General features: G+C 49.9%; 2 non-coding genes across 2 annotated transcripts; both read left to right on the plus strand.

Moving 5' to 3' along the window:
- The first annotated feature begins 14528 nt into the window (after positions 1–14528).
- Positions 14529–14602, plus strand: TRNAI-GAU. The gene has a single exon. It is a non-coding gene; the product is annotated as a tRNA-Ile (tRNA).
- Positions 14603–18411: 3809 nt separating this feature from the next.
- On the plus strand, positions 18412–18505 carry TRNAV-UAC. The gene is made up of 2 exons: positions 18412–18449; positions 18470–18505. It is a non-coding gene; the product is annotated as a tRNA-Val (tRNA).
- The last annotated feature ends 991 nt before the right edge of the window (positions 18506–19496 follow it).

Consider the following 19496-nt stretch of genomic DNA (forward strand, 5'->3'; position numbering starts at 1 on the left):
TGTGTTCCCAGCAGATATGTGGCTATTTCAATCCCTCCTAAGCAGAGTGTTCTGCATCTTCAAGGACCTGGGCAGCTGGTTCTGGGAATTCACTGGTTTACTAAGTGTGACGCTGTCTGGAACTGTGCGACACTTTATATTATTATTACTTTATTATTCCAATCTGATAAAATTGCAATGAATTGTGCTAGATATGCCATGTTAGGTGTCAGGGAAAATGTTATAATTTTCCAAGTATGATCATTTTGTTTGTATCACCTTTGTAGTATGAGCTATAGATACGTAGGGTATATCTGTATTCCAGACTGTGGACTGTGATTCTGGGTGACACACCCAGATCTATTGGCATCAGCACTGCCTACCCTGTTTGATGGTCCATCCAGGGTCATCAGCTGTACAATGAACCCACTGAAAGGATCAAGGGGATACACCTATTGACTCAGCAAGACATGCAGGGATATGCCTGTGTACTGAGACCTCCAAGGCTTTTCCATGCCCTGTGCTGTGAAGCTTGTGTTTGGGACACAGGAAATACAAGCCACATGGCAAAAGGAATGTAAAGGGCAGCTGCATCATCTCCATTTTGTCTTCAATCCCTCTTCCTGCCTCTGGAGCAACTTCTCTACAAACCGACATAGACCCCGACTCTGTGGGTGCTCTGCACCCACCAGGGAGCTCAGCTGTTGGCAACTGCCAATCCCCTATTTAGCATGCTCAGCAGCCCTCAGCAGCTCTTTGGCTGGCTGTGGCCAATCAGCTGTTTGGCGCCAACACCCGCCTATCAGCTGTTTTCCCTGCAGCTGCTGTAGCTCCCAGCTCCACTGCAGCCGTGTGTGTGAGTCCTTTTAATTTTCAGAGCTTGGCAGCTTCTGGGCTAGGGGTGGGGTGGGCAGCCTCGCGGCAGAGGGCTGGGGGGAGACGGCTGGGCAGCTTCTCGGCTTGCCCCAGGGGGCTGATGGGAGCAGTACGGACTGGGGGGGGAGTTTCTCAAGGACTGAGCCAGCCATTCTCAGCCCACCCTGGTGTCTCCCCCAGGACCTGTGCTTCCCCCTCCAGCCAGGAGAAACCAGCGGTGGGCCCCCTTAGTGCTGGGCAGGGGGACAAACCAAAAGACATTGCTCCTTTAAGAAAAACTTGCCCTGGTGTCTGATGAGTGAACTTGGCCTGAGGCCAGCTGCTCGCCCCCTCCCTGTGCTCCAGCCAGCTGGGTGCACCTAGCCATGGCCAAAGGGGAGAGGGGCTTCACTGCAGCCCTAGCCCCAGGTGCAGATGAGCAGCCCCCCTTCCCCGCCCGGACCCTGCCTGTGCCCAGACTCCTCCCATGGGGGCTCTGGGAGCTCCCAGCCCCTACGGCTCTGACCCAGGTCCCAGGGCTCTGCATCCATTCCCCCATGTGTGGGGGGACAAGAGGGGCCAACACACCACCAGTGCTTCTAGCCGCATCCTCCCCGTGGGCTCTTCTCCATGGCCGGCTCTCATGCCTGGGAAAGTAACGCTTGCTCCCGTCAAAGCTGTCTCCCCCTCCCCTGCCCAGAGCAAGCTTGGCTGAGGGGCTTTTCCTCCCCGAGAGGAAGTTTATCCCTTCCCGCGCCGACCAGCATCTGCATTGGGAAAGATTGATTTCCTTCCCCTGGATCCATCCACCCCCCATCTCCTCTTCCCTGGGAGCTGCATTCCTTTTGCTGCATTCACCCCCGTGTATGAGCTTCAAGGCAGGAGACACGGCCCTGCTTCACCTTGGGATGTCTGAGCTTGTCTTCCTTCAGGGTGCTGGGCTGCTGCAGCCCGGGGGAGGAAGCAACCCCTCCCCCTGCCTTTGGCCATGATCCCATCAGGGCTCCCCGCCCACAACGTTGCAGAGCGGGTGAGGGAGTCAGCGAGCGAGCTTCAAAGTGGGGGTGGGCTGCAGCCTGGGGCACTGGGAGGAGCTGGAGTGACACAGCAGCCCATACAGCCGGATGAATAAATGGGCCATTTCTATGCTGGGCTGTTGAATTAAATTTCTCTCTCTGGCTCAGGGTGGGCAGTTCCTGGGCTGGCCACAGTGGGTGGGGCTTGGGGAAGACAGAGCTGCTTTGAGTGCGTGGGTGGGAGCGGGCACTAAACAGAGGCACCAGGAGGTGGGGAGCAGAAAGAGAGAGATGGGAAAAGGGACCCAGGTAGAGAACAAGAACTGAGAAACATCAGGAAGGGGAGATACCAGTTATAGACACACTTTCAATGAGTACACTGGAAGTGTATAAATATGCTGAAAATAGCCTCCCCTCAAAACTGGCAGAGCCCCCCTCCAGCACAAGAACCCTCGCCCCTACGGCAGGAAGGGGTGCAAAGGAGGGAGCGGTAGGTGGGAGGCATTTAGGGCAGGGGGTCGGTAAGGAGGCGGCATTCAGGAGAGTCTAGGGAGATGGGGCAGGAAGAAGTACAGTGGGGGCGGGGCTTTGGAGAAGGGGGCGGAGCCAGGATGGGGCACCCACCGGCAAAACCAAAAGTCAGCACCTGTGCAAACAGAAGCCTTGAACAAAGGACTGGATGACCCATCCAAGCTGTGGCTGTGTTCCAAACAGACTTTCAAGCCGGCAACTTACCAATACTGCTAAGAAGCTGATATATAGATTTCTGAATGTATCTGACTCCTTTCCCATTTAACAACTTTCTTTCTGTTTCTGGTTCCTTTCTCTTTCTTATCTGAACTTTTAGTTTAGATGCTAAAGTATTGTCTGGCATCATGGTATTTTCAGTGAGATCCAAACCCATACTGACTTGGTAACGTGGCTGACCCTTTGGGGTCAAAAGAACATTTTGTTTATGTGCGCAGAGTTTTTAAATAACCTCTCACTGTACCGGACCTAGGTGCTGATTGGGAGTCAGAGAAGTGCAATGCAATAAAGGGGGCCGTGTGATTTCTTTTTTCAGCTTCTCAATAGCCCGTGTGGGGGATCAGAAGCACAGTTTGTGTCTGGTCAGTGAGTTTAACTTCAGTGTTAACCACCAGTTTGGGGAGCATCTGCTCACCCTTTTTCAACCTGCCCTGTCCCAGGCACACCAGGTCACACTAAGCACTGAAGATAAATTAATAGAATGTTTTTTATGACCAAGTCTTCAGAAATCCACTGAACTCCTTTTGTTTTCTTTTATCTGAGCAGGGTTTCCAGTTTCCCAACCTGATGTGATCTCCCAGCTGGAACAAGGGGAAGAGCCATGGGTCCCAGACCTCCAGGGTTCAGAGGAAATAGAGATCCTGAGAGCTCCCTGCACAGGTGAGGAAACATTAAAGCAACTCAGAATCTGTAAGTGCCTGAAGGAAACATCTGGGATGCCCTACAAAGCCCTTGGGAGGTCTCTCAGTTCATTATTGTCCCTAGCAGGGGTCGTATCCTCAGGGTAAATATAGCTCATGGCTTCCTGTAGATCCTAGCAGACACCAGACAGTAGCTTCCTCCCTTCCCCCGTGAATTTGGATGGGATGTGGAGGCTGAATTGATCCCCTCCTCTCTCCTATTTGGGGGAAGAGTTTGGGGGAGTTCAGTTCTTGATTTTTATTTGACCTCTCTTCAGTACTTGTATTGGTTTGGCCTTCCCCTTTCCATCCCTGTTTGAGGTTTCTGTCTCTATCGCAGCAGGTGACGCAATGGTAGGTGAGAAAGAGGAGCAGAATTCTCAGCAGGAAAATGTTGAGCAAGTGGATAAACACAGAGAATTATCGCAAAGATCAAAAAGAAATCTGTCGAAGAGTCATGAGCAGGGAAGATCCTGTGAGATTCAGCACAGACCAGAAAGAGAGCAGGGAAACCAGCCAGGAGAGAAAATGGGTAAATGTATTTCCTGTCGGGGAACTCAGAAGAGCATCAAGGAAACCACAACACAGCAGGAAATCCTCATGGGAAAGAGGGAAAATACATGCACTGAGTGTGGGAAAAACTTCACTCGAAGATCAACCCTTTCTGCTCATCAGAGAATCCACACAGGGGAGCGGCCCTATAAATGCCATGAGTGTGGAAAATGCTTCACTGTAAGATCAGCACTTTCTGATCATCAGAGAATTCACACAGGAGAGAGACCCTATGAATGCAGTGAGTGTGGGAAGAACTTCACTCGCAGCTCAAACCTTATTGCCCATCAAAGAATCCACACTGGGGAGCGGCCCTATAAATGCTGTGAGTGTGGGAAAACCTTCTATTGCCACTCAAAGCTTATTGCCCATCAAAGAATCCACACAGAGGAGTGGCCCTATAAATGCAGTGAGTGTGGGAAATACTTCACTGAGAGCTCAGCCCTTTCTGCACATCAGAGAATCCACATGGGGAAGACGCCCTTTGAATGCCATGAGTGTGGGAAAATCTTCAGTCGCAGCTCACACCTCATTAGACATCAGACAGTCCACACAGGGCAGAGGCCCTATGAATGCAGTGAGTGTGGGACAACCTTCAGTCGCAGTTCACACCTTATTAGACATCAGACAGTCCACACAGGGGAGAGGCCCTATGAATGCAGTGAGTGTGGGAAAACTTTCAGTTTCAGCTCACATCTTATTAGGCATCAGATAGTCCACACAGCGGAGAGCCCCTATGAATGCAGTGAGTGTGGGAAAACCTTCAATCGCAGCTTGCACCTTATTAGGCATCAGAGATTCCACACAGGGGAGAGCCCCTTTGAATGCAGTGAGTGTGGGAAAACCTTCAATTGCAGCTGGAACCTTATTAGGCATCAGAAAATCCACACAAGTGAGAGAACCTATGAAAGCAGTGAGTGTGGGAAAACCTTAGGGCCCAAAGAAATTTTGTCCAACTCCACTTCCTAGTTCAGTGTGTCTCATTACCGTTCCAGAGGATACCAGGGTTAGATTGAGAACAATCATCCTTCACCGTTTGGATGCAAAGAGAGAGTGCTTCATAGGACAGTCCTTCCCTGTGGATCCCAAACTGGCTGCCTGATTGGGTAACAAGGACTTTCAGGCTGTAGAAATGATGGTAACCAATGAGGCAACAAATGTGTCAAGCTCCAATTTCAGACTTCTGGATACTCACAGGCTGAGTCCTGATTCTAAGGTTTGTGTCTGACGCTCTGGCTACACAATAAAGCTGATGTTGGTGCAGCTGTAGCGCTGCTATTACAGATGCTCTCCACCAATGGGAGAAATCTCTTCCCTAGGACTTTATTAGTCCAGCCCCCACAAGTGGCGGTGGCTATGTTGGCAGGCAAAGCTCTCCTGCTGATGTAGTGTTATTTCACAGGGGAGGAGGGTTTTGTAACTACATTTCTCACCAGTGTGTATTTTTCATACCTCTGAGAAATATAGTTACACCAATAAATGTCTTTAGTGTAGACTAGACCTTAGTTTTCTCTTGTTTTATGTATTTACATCACTTCTCTTTGAAAGATTAAAAAGTGTGACAAGAGAGTTATTTTCCCCCATGATGCAAACATTCCTATATAAGAAACCCCTTCCACCAACACACATGGCAAAAGAGCCAGGGATATATGAACTCACATGTAGTGTAAGGAGTTCTGGTAGAAAACCTCCCTCCAAAGGCTGAGATGGGAGAATGTGTGTGAGAAAGAGTGTATGAGAATATTGGCCCAGTATAGATTTAAATTTTTTGTATTTCAGATAAACTTTGAAGCTAAGCAAAATACGTTCTATTTCTATTAAAAGGAAAACTACTCGAGGAGACAAGTTGTATAACTTTTTACCCACTTAGCCTGTAAGGGTCACTGAGTTCCCCACGTCTCTAATTTGCAAAGGAAAGGCCTGACATCTGTCATAGGATGTGTCTAACAGGTAGGAAAGCTGCAATTGTCAACCATCAATATCAAGGAAAAGGCTGGACTCCACTGCCTTTCATGTCTAAAAGCCGGCTAGAGGCTGATCTACAATGAAAAGCTATGTTGACATAGCCACATCTCTCAGGGGTGTGAAAAATCTACTCCACAGAGAAGTAGTTAATGTGAGCCCCAGTGTAGACAGGCTTGGGTTGGGTTGTCAGAAGAATACTTCCAGTGTTTGAAATGTAGACATAACCTTAGGGCTGGTCTACAGTATGTGGTTATTTTGGAATTAGCCGAGTTAATTCAAAATAAAACTGATTCCGTCTATATGCCCAAATCTTTTTTTTTTTTTTAATTTAAAGGGCTCTTTAATCCGGTTTCTGTACTCCACCTCAGCAAGTGGAGTAGTGCTAAAATCGAGATTGCAGTTCCGAATTAGAGGTACTGTGGACACAATTTGACATTATTGGCATCCGGGAGCTATCCCAGAATGCTTCCTTGTGACCACTCTGGACAACACTCTCAACTCCGATGTACTTGCCAGGTAGGCAGTAAAAGCCCCGGGAACTTTTGAATTTCATTTCTTGTTTGGCCACTGTGGTGAGCTCATCAGCACAGGTGACCATCAGGACAATCCACCATCACAGGCGACCATGCAGAGTCCATCATCATGAGAGCCCACGCAGTCCTGGATTCACAGATGAGCTCCAGCATGGTCTGAATGGGAGGTACTGGATCTCATCGCATGTTGGGGAGACTCATCTCTTATGGGAAACACAAAAAAAGAAACACAAATACACCTCTACCCTGATATAACGCTGACCTCGGGAGCCAAAAAATCTTACTGTGTTATTGGTGAAACCGCGTTATATTGAACGTGCTTTGATCCACCGGAGTGCGCAGCCCCCGCACCCCACCCACCCCCGTTATATCTGAATTCATGTTATATTGGGTAGAGGTATATGTACGCTAAATTCTCCAGGGTCATGAGGGAAAGAGGCTACTCCAGGGACACAGAGCAGTGTCATGTAAAAATCAAGGAGCTCAAGCAAGCGTATCAAAAAGCTAGGGAGGCGAATGGGCTCTCTGGGTCACAGCCCCATACATGCTGCTTCTACCGTGAACTGCATGCAATTATGGAGGGTGATGCCACCACTACCCCACCACTGTCCATGGACACATGCAAGTTGGGAGTGTTGTACTCAAAGTACTATACAGGATCTTTTCAGGGGGATTAAGGCAAAACGCCACATTTATTAGTAATACAGGTATCAATTAATACTCTGATATGCATATGAGATATCTCACAGTCATGCATTCACACACACACACAGACACAAACACACTCCGTCTTGCTGCTGTTACCAACTAGTTGCTCCCCTTAACTGCACTGGCGAGGTGAGTTAGATGGGGGAGGGATGGAGCCGGGCTTCTGCCGATCCGTATCGATGCTCCGATGGTGACAAGACGAGACCCGGGGTCCTTCTGCAAGACACCTCACATTTATAGCAGCTTCCCTCTTATGCAAATCTAGACCAGATTCAAAATCTGGGTCTGTGTCCGTTGGTCTGTGTCCATTGGTCTTTGTGCTGCTTTTCTCTGGGTGTTGTCCCAATGCTGCTCAAAGAGGGTGTTTTCTAAAGAAGGTGCTGGCTTCTAATCCCTGAGGCCGGCAATATGTCTGCTCTTCTTTGTTGGGCCCACTTGACAAGCTGTATTGTCCTTTGCTCCGGCTCCCATTCCCTCTGCAACTGTTGTAGCTGTCTGGAGGTGGGGGTCTTCCAAGCCTCACTCATTCACACCTCATTCAGTCAATAGGGCAATTGATTACAGAGTGGGGGGAAGATCTTATTCTACTTCTAGCAAGAAGGCACATGTTTCTTTTACTTTAACTATACTATGCTTAGGGGCTATAACATTTGATACAAAGTTTTCTACCCATTTTCTATATAGGGATCTAATACAAAGTTGTATGAAAACAGAGAGGCACAATGCCAAGTCATATGAAATACAAAATAACATCATGCAAGATGCAATGTCATAAAGATACTTAATACAAAATAACACAATGCAACGTCATAAAGATTTATAGAGATTGTTAATACAGAGATTTCTCTACAGGAGTTGCAGGGAGAATGACTTTGGAGGATGAAGAGGAGAAGGAGGAGGACAGTGCACAAGCGACAAGTGGGGAATCCGTTTTCCCCTATCAAGGTTCCCTCCCCACTCTGAACTTTAGGGTACAGATGTGGGGACCTGAATGAAAGACCCCCTAAGTTTATTTACCATCTTAGGTTAACAGTAAGGTGCCACCACCAAGTGTATTCCAAATCTTAGGGGAGAGCCACTTGGAACTCTGCCTTTCCCCAAATATCTCCCAAGTCCCTAACCTGTCCTTTCCTGGACAGCCTTGAGACTAATCCCCCCCCCCAAGTCCCTACACCCCTTTTCCTGGGTAGGCTTGAGAGTATACCCTCACCAATTAGTCCTGGCAAACCTGGTGGCTGAACTTGGTGACTTTGTCCTCACCCATAACTATTTCACAGTTGGGGACAATGTATACCTTCATGTCAGCGGCACTGCTATGGGTACTCGCATGGCCCCACAGTATGCCAACATTTTTATGGGTGACTTAGAACAACGCTTCCTCAGCTCTTGTCCCGTAATGCCCCATCTCTACTTGCTCTGCACTGATGACATCTTCATCATCTGGACCCATGGAAGAGAAGCCCTTGAGGAATTCCACCAGGATTTCAACAATTTCCATCCCACCATCAACTTCAGCCTGGACCAATCCACACAAGAGCAGTATCAACAGGAAAGGGAAGCTGAGAGACTCTATGCACTGCAGCTTGCTGTGAATGGAGAGCTGGCTGCTAGAAGGGGGTGGCAGCGTGAATGGGGAACAAGTGTGCCCAAGGAGTAGAAAGCTTTGGCTCAGATCTCACCCTCAGAAGACTTCCCCAGACTGGTTTAGGGATGCCGGTGTGACCTCTCTTGGCAGCCCCCAAAGAAGGAACTGGGTGGACTAAATGGACAGTGCCCCTCTCTATCTGAAGCCTAGCAAGGGAGGTACGTGAATCCCACCAGAAGTTAAAATGGTAAGTAAGGGAGGGGAGGCTCTACTAGAGGGCCTGGGCAGCTTCAGATACAGTACAGGAGGATTTCCACTTCTGAGCCATGAAAATAGAAATTGACTTTTCCTTTCCAGATTTATCTAATATTCAGAAAGAGAATCTAGCACCTGCCTTCCAGATTTGAACACCCTCACAATTCAGGAGTGCTCAAGCTCAATTTGGGCAACTGTTATTTCATTTCTCCCAAATCAAATATGCTGATCCACTGTCATTTGCTGTAGAAAAAGTAGGATACAATTGAGCAACAAATGCTGGGGTCTTCCCAGTGCTAACTAGGGCTGGAATTGCTATTTTCAACAGCCATTACCATTTTTTTTGTTTTGTTTGTTTAAAAGGAAGACAGTGATATTGCACTGGCAAATTCCCCATAGAAACAAAGAATGGAACAAAAGAATAATAAAGGCACCTCAACTTTTCCTCATTTAGGTAGAACAGTCTTATAAGCTGGATCCAAACATCTTCCAAACACACAAGCTGAAAATTGTTCCACTTTACTGCAGTTCTGTAACCATGCGGGAACCAGTCCTGTCTGTGTTCTGTGCACATCCAAAATCCCTACTGAATGCAGAAGTGCCCTGCTTTTGTGAACATCCCACCTGATATGTTCAGCCCTTGTGAGCAAAGCAGGTTCTCATTTAGTAATTGGATGGGAAGTCTCTCAGAAAGCGTTAAGTGCTGTAGGAGGTGTTGCTTATTCACTAGGTGAAGTGAGACCTTCCTGTTACACTAGTAAACCAGTGCTGCACAGAATGCACTTTGCTCCTAGAGTCTAGAATGGGCCCTTTGCTTCTATACACAGCCCATTAAAGACAATGAAAAGACTCCCACTCACTTCAACAGGCTTTGGCCAGAACTGGTTATACACAGGGTAACTCCACTGTCTGTACAGGGTCCTGGTCCCACAGCGGAGGGGCTTGTGAGCTTGTTGCAGAGCTGCTGCTCAGGGATGGGAGCCTCCTGGCACCCCAGCCTCCAAAATCACTCAGGCTGCACTTTCTGCACGACTAGGTGCTGGCTGAGGGGGGCGTGGGAATTGGTGGCCTCTGCTGCAGTGATGGGCAGCTCAGGTACTTAAAGCCATGGCCTAGAGGAGGGGCTGAGGGAGGGATCTGTCAGAACTGATCAGGTATCTGCTGGCTGTGGAACTCTGAGCTGAGACTAGGACCACATGCCGTGACTGGTGACATAGGGGGTACTGGAGACATGGCTAGAGAGGGTCTAAATGAGGAAGGAGATACATCTGGGAAGTTTCCTTGGTCACTGTGAAAGTTCTACTCACTGTGGACACTGGTAAACCCATGTGGGTGTACAGCTCAATGAGAAAACCCGGGGGCTGAGGGAGCTGTGTATTGCAATGCATATAGTCATGTAGGGGTGTGTGATCAAAATGAAAAATGTCTCTGAGGTTCAGTACTGGCTATACTATGGCACCAATGGCACTGCCCCACCAGGTCCACACTCGGAGCCCACAGTGACTACATAGGGGCCCATAAATATGTTTAGCGCCAGGGATCAAAAAAGGTTAATCCAGCCCTGACTGCCCGAGCACTATTTCAGCCCCACATTTTTGGGTGGACCTGCCACAGTGGGAGCTGCAGAGCACTCCCCCCACCACCACACACACACATACACACCACCCCCCTCCTGGTGTTGGGAGGAGAACAGGAGAAAGGACAAAAGAAGCAAGAGAAGAAGAGAAAGGAGGAAGGGAGGGATGGATGGAGGAAAAGGTGAAACGAAAAGGACAAACCCTAATGTCCCCAGTGATTCTAGGGGACAAAATTCCAGGTGCAGAATAAAATTCAGCCTCCTTAAGCTCATGTTTTCCATGCCTAGAATTCAACTGTCACCTGATGGATCAGGCTGAACAGGTTTCAAACCTTGAGGAGGCTCTTACCTTCTAAACAGGGACATCTGTTTTCCAGTAAAATCAGGAAAAGGGAAGGAGAAAACTTGAAAGAGGCCCCTCCTGGCGCTCAAGTACGTGAACCCGAATACTCTCTCAGTCCTCAAAGAGAGACCTGGAGAAGGAGACTTGCTGAAGCAAAGCCACAGGGTCTCTGAGGTTTCCCTGGCCCCTCGCCCCTGTCCTGCCTGGCTGATGTCAGCATCTCTCTGTGAGGTCACCACCTCCCCACCATCTTTGACCAATAGTCTGAGGTCCTTCAAAAGGCCTTTGTGATGTCACTACCACACCCCTCCATCGCTGTGCTAATGTCCTGCCCCTGGCCAGGCACTTTGGAGGTTTGAGCTACTCCCTGTGGATCACCCCACTCAAGGAGCGTTCGTTCTAGACAGCAAGCCGGCTAGACAGGAAAACATCAGACACTGCTCCCAATGCTACACTCACTTTTTCAGAAATTAGTCAACTTTATGGCCAGAAGAGACCATTAGAGCAGCTAATCTGACCCCCTGCATATCACAGGCCTCCTGTATGACACAATAGCTACTTTTGGGACAAACACATTCCAGAAAGGCAGCTAGTCTTCATTAAATGACATCAAGAGATGGAGAATCCACCACTTTCCTTGGTAGCTTGTTCCTGTGGTGAATCATCCTCGCTGTTGAATATTTGTGCCTTAGTTGTAATATGAATTTGTCTCTTTTCACGTTCCAGCCATTGGGTCTTGTTATGCCTTTCTCTGCTCGATTAAAGAGCCCTTTCATACCCAATCTTTTCTCTCCATTAAGGCACTTCAGCACTTCAATGAAATCACCTTTCAATCTTCTTTTGATAAGCTAAACAGGTTGAGCTCGTTCAATAGCTCACTAGAAGGCATTTTTCTCCAGCCCTCAGAACATTTGGTGGCTCTTTGCTGCCCCAGCTCCAATTTCACAACATCTTTTTCAAATGAGGACACCAAAACTGGAGGCAGTATTCCAGTATCAATCTCACTGATGCCGTGTCACCTCCTGTGATATTATTGACATAATCTGTAACTATAGCTCACTGTTGCAACCACTCATATATTTGCAGCCAATATTGTAGAAAGATTGTCGTGTAAGGGGTCTATGGAGAGGTTCTGATTGGCTGATTATAATGATACTATCTCTAGATGTGCATCTTTTTTGTAGTTGATGTTATGAATTTTGGCTCTATGCTGCCCATATTTCAAACTTGTGCAATGCTTCCGGGGAACACCCCAGCCAGACAAGTTGGTGTCAGTTCTGCCTAGCCTGCTTGATGGCTCATTAAGGACCATGAGTTATACAACTGACCCACTGAGAGAAGGCAGATACGCCTTGTGACTCAGCAAGGTATGCAGGAACCTGCCTATGGACAGAACTCTAAGGTTTTTCTATGTCATGTGCTGGATAGAGTGTCCTTGGGACAAAGAAAACAAAGACCACATGGCAAGAGACTATAAAAGGCTTATGCCTCGTCTCCATCTTGTCTTCAATCCTGCTTCATTCCTCTGGAGGGACTTTGCTACAAACTGAAGCTCTCTACAAAGGACTGAATGACCCATCCCAGCTGTGGATGGACTCCAGAGACTTCATTTCAACCTGCAGTTTATTCCATCACTGCTACAAGCCTGACCCAAGAACTTTGCCATTACTGGATGTGAAGGGTTAAAATACATGTGCATTTTATATAACAACCCGGTTTATTTTGCCAGCTCTTTTCCAGAGCCAAAGTGCAGAGTATGGTCAAGGGACCAGAGGCCTAGCAAATAGTGATCAGCTAAGAGAAAGCTGGGTAAACAGAAAGCCTTGCTTGCTAAGATAGGCCTGGTCAGCAAATTGCCAGGTGTTGGAGCTAAGAACTAAAGAATTGTGTCTTATTCAGAGTTGCAGATTGAACAAAGAATCCCTGTTCCTATTGTGTTAGTCTCTTCTGTAGGGAGACGTTCTTCCCACAGATACAACCTTGAGTTTACGAGAAGTTGGCACATGTCAGTATAAGATATGGCATCCTTCCACCTCCCTTCCCAGGGACCAATGCCTGCCTTAAAACACACAAAAAACAATCTTTATTGCCATATACTTTCATTGTTTCTTTGCTTTAACCCCTAGGAATGTACCTGTTGGACAATCAAAGGAGTTGCTCCATTCCTATGGACCCCAAATCAGAATTCAAGATTCATATTTTATGCTAATAATATTTTATCAAAGTATTGTTAACTTGCTAACTTGAGACCATGGGCGGAGACATTATGTAACCTGTTAACAATTGGCTACTGTGCTATCTTGTCTTGCTGCAAAACCTGTCCCGGGGTGTGGAACTGCCTTCCCCATCACTTTCCCCCACCCATGGAAAACCTATATATTCTATTGTAATCAATTGACTGACAGCGTCTCTGAGCCTAATAAGCAAGGTGACACTCCGCCAGCGCTGTGTGTAATAAACTCCTCTGCTTGACCTCTACACGCTGTGGATTTACGTCCTTCAGAGAACAAAGAGAGAGGTGGAGGCCAGGTGACCAATTTGCCTGGGAAACAGAACAAAGGCCAGAAGAGGGACAAATGTATCCACCTCAAAACAGGGCAAACTGCAAAAGGCAAAAATGGGCCACTCATCTGGTCAGACTGAGGGATAACGGTGCTGCAAACAATTCAAACAGCTTCAAAAGTTACTGTCTGGGAATCAGGAAAAAATATTAAAGAAAAAAAGTCTGGCGAGCCCTAGAGGTGTTTATGGTGTTGGTCTCCCTGGCAGATTCTCTCATGGCTCACAGGGGCTGAGTGACAAGAAAAGCTTTTCACACAGGGCATTCACAGGGCCACTCCCTCTATGGATTCTCTGATGTTTAGAAAGCGCTGAGGTGTTAGTGAAGCATTTTCCACACTCACTCATCCCTTTCTGAACATCAGAGAATCCGCACATGGCAGAGGCCCTTTGAATGAGGTGTGTGGGGTCATGTCCCCACCTGGGTTAGGTATCGCCTGCTACATCATGTGGTGCTGCCAGCACAGCAAGGAGGTGCCTGGGGCAGCCAACGGAGAGGGGAGGCACGTCCAGCTCTTCAGCGGCAATTTGGCCCACTCAGTCCCTCTCGGAGGGAAAGACTTGCTGCCGAAAAAAGTAGAGCTGCCATCGATTGTGGACTCTTTTTTTTTTTTTTTTTTTTTGATGCTTGGGGCAGGAAAAACGCTGGATCTGGCCCTGTTCCGTGGAAAACAAGTTGTTAAATACCACATGAGTGGAGTTATATCAGTTCTCAGCCTGAGTCCTTAGGTCTTAATCCTGAGGCTATGTCGGGTTCCTCCGGTGGGGGAGTGGAGCAGCTGTTCGTTTTCCTGTTCGCACTCCTCTGCGGTGTGAAAATCGGGGAGGGGAGGCAGAAGCCCCACTTCCCTCCCGAAATGACACCCAGTGAGGGAAGCCAGGACAACAGGGTGGGGCGGCAAGTGGTGGCCAGACTCTCACCGCCAGGATCTAGTCTAGCTCAGGGTGCAGCTCAACTTCCTCCCCGCGCCACTGGCCCCCAGTCCCCTTCCACCACCAGGTCAACCCGGGCACTAGGGCAGGAACGGGGTGAGGCAGCAAGTCAAGCTGAGCAAGGCAGGCCAAAGTGAGTCTTGTCTTCATGGGCCGCTCACAATGACGTCCTTTTTGTGTGCGACTGCTACAAAAACATCCCAGGCAGAGAAGCAACAGGCCAAAAGGCTACTTATACAGCTGCCAAAGTAGCTCAGTTGGGAGAGCGTTAGACTGATGATTTGAAGGTTCCCTAGTTCAATCCCAGGCTTTGGCAGGCCCTTTCATCCCTCTTTATGCAGGGGTGGCTTGTTTTCTGGGAGCCCAGTGGTGCCTGCACCAAGGGTGAGTTCCTGAGCTTGGGCTCTGCAGTAGGAAAAGATACTGTGGGCTTCTGCTCCTAGTTGGCTGCCTGACCTTTAACAATGAGGGACAGGAACTGTCTCTCCTACATGAGTTATTGGTGGACCCAATATGGCAGGAAATGAGTGACAGAGGCTGGCCCTCATGGGGCCCCTGCAGGGCCTGGGACAAATTGCCCCACTTACCCCCCCTCTGGGTGGCACTGAAGGTGAGTCTCTGATCTTTGCTCTGCAGTAGGAAAACACAGAAGGGGCTTCTGCCCCTAGTTGGCCCATCTGACCTTTAACAAGGAGAGATGGGAGCTGTCTTTCCCAACATGGCAGGAAGAGAGCAAGGCAGGGTGACCCTCAGGAATGGTGCCAGAGGGCTGCTAGGCAGTGACAGGCAGGGACTGGGGGATGGAAACTCCTCTGTGCGGCTGAGCGAGGGCAGTGCCAGGGAAGAGTCATCTGTGAAAATGGCCATGTGGAAGGTGGAACGGATTTGGGGGCCCAGGAGGCAGCACTTGATGTTCATTGCCTTGGAGTAGCTGGACTTAGACAGGGTGGGTGTTCATAAAATGCACATTAACAACTCTAGGGTAGCTTGATGGTGATTGGTGGAAGGGCCCATCTCTCTGGTCCTCCAGGCCAGTGAAGAATGATGGGGTTGGAGTCTTGTTCTTCACATTCATGGTGCGAGTACAGAAAGGGCTGGAGCTCCAACCAGGGGGGGCATTACTGGTGGGCGTTGTGCTCTGTAGCACTGGTTATGGCTCTATTAGTGCGTATGGTCCCCAGTTAAGGCGTGAAAGGAAAGTTCTATGAAGGAACTGGCTCCCTTCCTCTGGACCGCACGGTGTTTGGTGTCAGGGGGGATTTCAATTGTTGCACCAGACTGAGGACTGCTGGTCCTGGTTTCCCAACTGTCAGAGGAAACTCTTCTATGATGAGCACTACCTGGCGCAGGTCTGTAGTGAGGTCGGCTTAGAGGACGTGTTTCTCCGTAGTGGAACCAGTGGAGGGTGGGTGGTAGCCTCCTATTCCTCTGACCCGAGCTCACACCAGCCGCAGAGGGGATACACCTTTCTGCGGGGACAGACCAGGAGTTGCATTGACCGGATTTACGTGAAGGAGAGCACGTCGACAGCCCAGTGCAGGGTGGTGCCAATGGACTGTGCGGATCACACACCTCTCACTGTGTGCTCAATGTGGGCAATTCCCTGACCCAGGGCAGAGGATATTGGAAGCTGAACATCCAGAGCTGGCAAGATAAAGGAGCAGGGGGGTGAGGCCTGTCAGTGTTGGCAGAACAGGAAAGCATCAGAGGGTTCTGTGGTTACCAGGGGGATTGGTGGGAGTCAGTCAGGGAGGAGTTGGGGGCTTTGTTCCGGTGGCCGGGGAAACACCACAACATTAAAGAAACCAACAGTGCCAAGTCCTGCAGTGTCACCTGTGGGATTTCCACAAGAGCATCCAGGCAGGGGAGCCAGTCAGCGTGTGACTGTACGATCGGATCAAGCGACAGCTGCCCGAGTTCCAGGAGATGAGGCTGCAGCTGGCTGATATGAGCGGGAGCACCGAGTGAAGGGAGGAGCAGACTCCCCTGACATTTTTGCAGCCTGCAGGGAATGGAGACAAAGCAGGGGGATGCAGGGACTCAGGGCAGGACCCGTGGATCCGGTAGTGCAGGACCACAGTCGCTGGAGGAGGAGAGAGAGTCCCGCGAGAGGAAGCTGCTGGTGGGAAGCAATAAGTGCAGAGTGCAAACCAGCCAGCTGAGAGTCACAGGGGTCTAGAAAATGGAACAGCAGTAGGTCCCATGGTGTAATGGGCAACACTCAGGACTCTGAATCCTCAAATCTGAGTTCAAATCTCAGTGGGACCTCCTGGAAATATGCAATTTTGCTGCAAAGCCCTGGAGCTCAATGTGCTTGGCTACCCTCTCTCAGGGTGAACTAGAGTGAGTTTTTTCCCTCCCACTGGAGATAGGTCTTTGGTCTGGCTGGTTCAATGGGCTGGCGGCTATAGGTTGGGGTCCTAGAACTTAACAGTCTGGCTAGAGAGTCCTGTGGTTTGACCATATGGTTGTTTCTCGCTGCTTCACCTGATACCCACAACTTTGGTCCCTGCAGCTGCCACACTCTTCCTCTTGCCCACATGGTATTTAAAGGAAGGAGGGCCAGGGCCAGGCTTCATAGTCAGGGCTAGGCAGGAGGGAGGCAGAGTCCCAGGCTGGAGCCCAGCACCTCTCCTCCTCTGGGGACCTAGAGCAGAGGCGGCTGGTGCTGACAGCTCCAAGGGAAGGCTTAAAAGCCACAGAGCAACCAAGGGCAGGGCAAAAGGAGGGGAGAACCATGCCTATGCGTGGCCAGCAGACAGCCACAAAGACACCCGGCCAGCCTGCTCCCTGGCATGCCGAACCCCCATTGAAGGCCACCCACAGACCAGCATTCATTCTGCAGCAGCATCACAAGGTGGTTGGAAAGCAGGACCAGCCCCCGAGTGGAGCCTCTGTCCGTTCCCACTCAAGGGGCTCCTTTTGGCAGTGGGGCAGGAGACATTTCCCCCAAGAGGCTTTTTCCCAGCTGCTGAGAAGCACAGAAGTACCTGGTGTTTGCTCTTGCGGTGAAAGGGGTTAATACGTTTAGCCGGCCTGGCTAGCTCAGCTGGCAGCACCTCTGGCTCTTACTCTGAAGGTTGAAGTTACAATTCCCTGTTTGGGTGCTTGGGGCTCCTCTTCAACAATACAACACACAATCTGCCTAAGCCCCCACCCAGTAACCTGGGGAAACTAACCCTGGCCACTGGGTGCCTCTAAGAGGCGATACTTTCCCCACTCACACGCTCTGAGTGTAGAAGAGAAACTTTAATAAAAAGGAGGAAAATCACCTTGTATTAACTTGGGAAAACACCACAATCAGGATTCATAACACAACACTATGAGCAAAACACCCCCCCCCCCAGTGAGCTGGGTAGTGGCCTTTTGCCTCGGGCTCCTAAATCCAGACACCAGAAGCTCTGTGGATGTGCTCCTCCCTTCACTGCACCTCACCCACAGCTGCTGTCCTGGATCAGTGAAAACCCAGAGTTCACCTCTCGCCTCCTGGGGGGAAAGCCCCTTTCTCCCTCCGCTGTCTGGCCACATTGCCGGTCACTTGCCGTTCCACCCTGTCACCGCTCTGCTGGCCACCCTCTCTGCTCTGGGACGTCTTGTGGTCCCACCAGAAGCAGGGCAGGCTCCCTAAAAGCAGGGCTGCCCAGAGGATTCGGGGGCCTGGGGCAAAGCAGGAGAGCGGACATAAAAAAAGGTGCCACCCGCTGCGATGCTTCTACTCACTGGGCAGCGGCCGAGTCTTCAGTGGCAGCGGGTCCTTCACTCGCTCCGCGTCTTTGGCAGCACTGAAGGACCCTCTGCGGAAGTGCATCCAAAGACCCGGACCGCTGCCGGGTGAGTAAAAATTAAAAAGGCGCCTCTAGCCAGGGAAGGGATTCTCGGCCAGGGCTTGTGGGGCCCCTGTGGGGTCGGGGCCTGGGGAAAATTGTCCCATCTGCCTCACCAGGATGGCCCTGCCTAAAAGTGGTGGCCACCAGAGCCCAAACAGTAGCCCCATCCCTTCCATTTAAGCCCACACCCCTGCACCACCCCACTTCCCAAGGCCCCACTCCTACACTGCCTCTTCCCCAATGATCCCACCTCCCTCTCACCGCTCTCCATCCCTTCCCCCCATCATAATTAACAGGTGCTCCAGTGGCACAATTGGTTAGCGCACAGTACTTACAGGGCAGTGCTGAGAGAAGCTATGCTGAGGTTGTGAGTTCAAGCCTCACCTGGAGCACTGGTTTTCATTGACCACAGGGCATCACCCCCTCATTTGGCCTGTGGAATGTAGAATTCCAGCCAGGGGGACACTGAGGAGGAGTCAATAAAGGCCCCCTTCACTTATTACCTCCTCTCCAGAGCACAGGTCAGACTCTACAATCCTTTCTACTCCCAGCCCCTGTGCCAGGATCCCTCAAGCAGAGCCTGGAGTCCTGCCCCTGGCGTCTGTACTATTGACAAAGACTAAGTGACAGGGACAAAACACTCAAATCCCGCCTGGTGCGGGGAGCCAGGTTTGCTCTTCAAATTCTGTCGTTGGTACATTTCCAGGCCTGGGAATGTCCCACAACAGCATTGAATGGGAAGCTGCCTGCAGAACAGTTACACTGCACAGAGCTCCTGTGGAGGAGGGGTGGGAATTAGTAACATTTTGAGGATCGTTTGGGAAATGAGCCTTTGCTGACAAGGTTTGTCTCTGGTCATATTTCACCTTCAGGTGTTATGTTGAGGGATCTTTAGTGTATTTTTGTGAGGTTAATAACTATCTCCTCGACTTAAAAATTGGTGTCACTTGATTTTTGCATCTCCCTGTGACAATACAACTGACACGTGTGGCTTTCTACAGGGGGTCATGATGTTACAGTTGGAGAATTCAGTCTCTGTACTTCTTGGGGGGAGGGAGGTTGCTTTTTTACAGCTGCCTCACGGCCAGGCACACCGGGCTGTTAGCTGCACCCACTGTCCTTGCCAGGGGCCCCTGCTGAACCCTGGGCGGCTGCACTGCCGTGCTGGGGTGACTCTGCAGGGGGAGAAGCTGCTGTGGAGCAATGTAGAGCAGGTGCAGGAAGGAGACGGGGTCACTATTCACATTCTGAACTGCACAATTTTCCAAATTTGGGAAAAGATAAATAGATTCATAGACTTAAGGTCAGAAGGGACCATTATGATCATCTAGTCTGACCTCCTGCACAAGGCAGGCCACAGAATCTCACCCACCCACTCCTGTA

The sequence above is a fragment of the Mauremys reevesii genome, unplaced genomic scaffold, assembly GCF_016161935.1.
Source record: "Mauremys reevesii isolate NIE-2019 unplaced genomic scaffold, ASM1616193v1 Contig77, whole genome shotgun sequence".
NCBI classification, from domain to species: domain Eukaryota; kingdom Metazoa; phylum Chordata; order Testudines; family Geoemydidae; genus Mauremys; species Mauremys reevesii.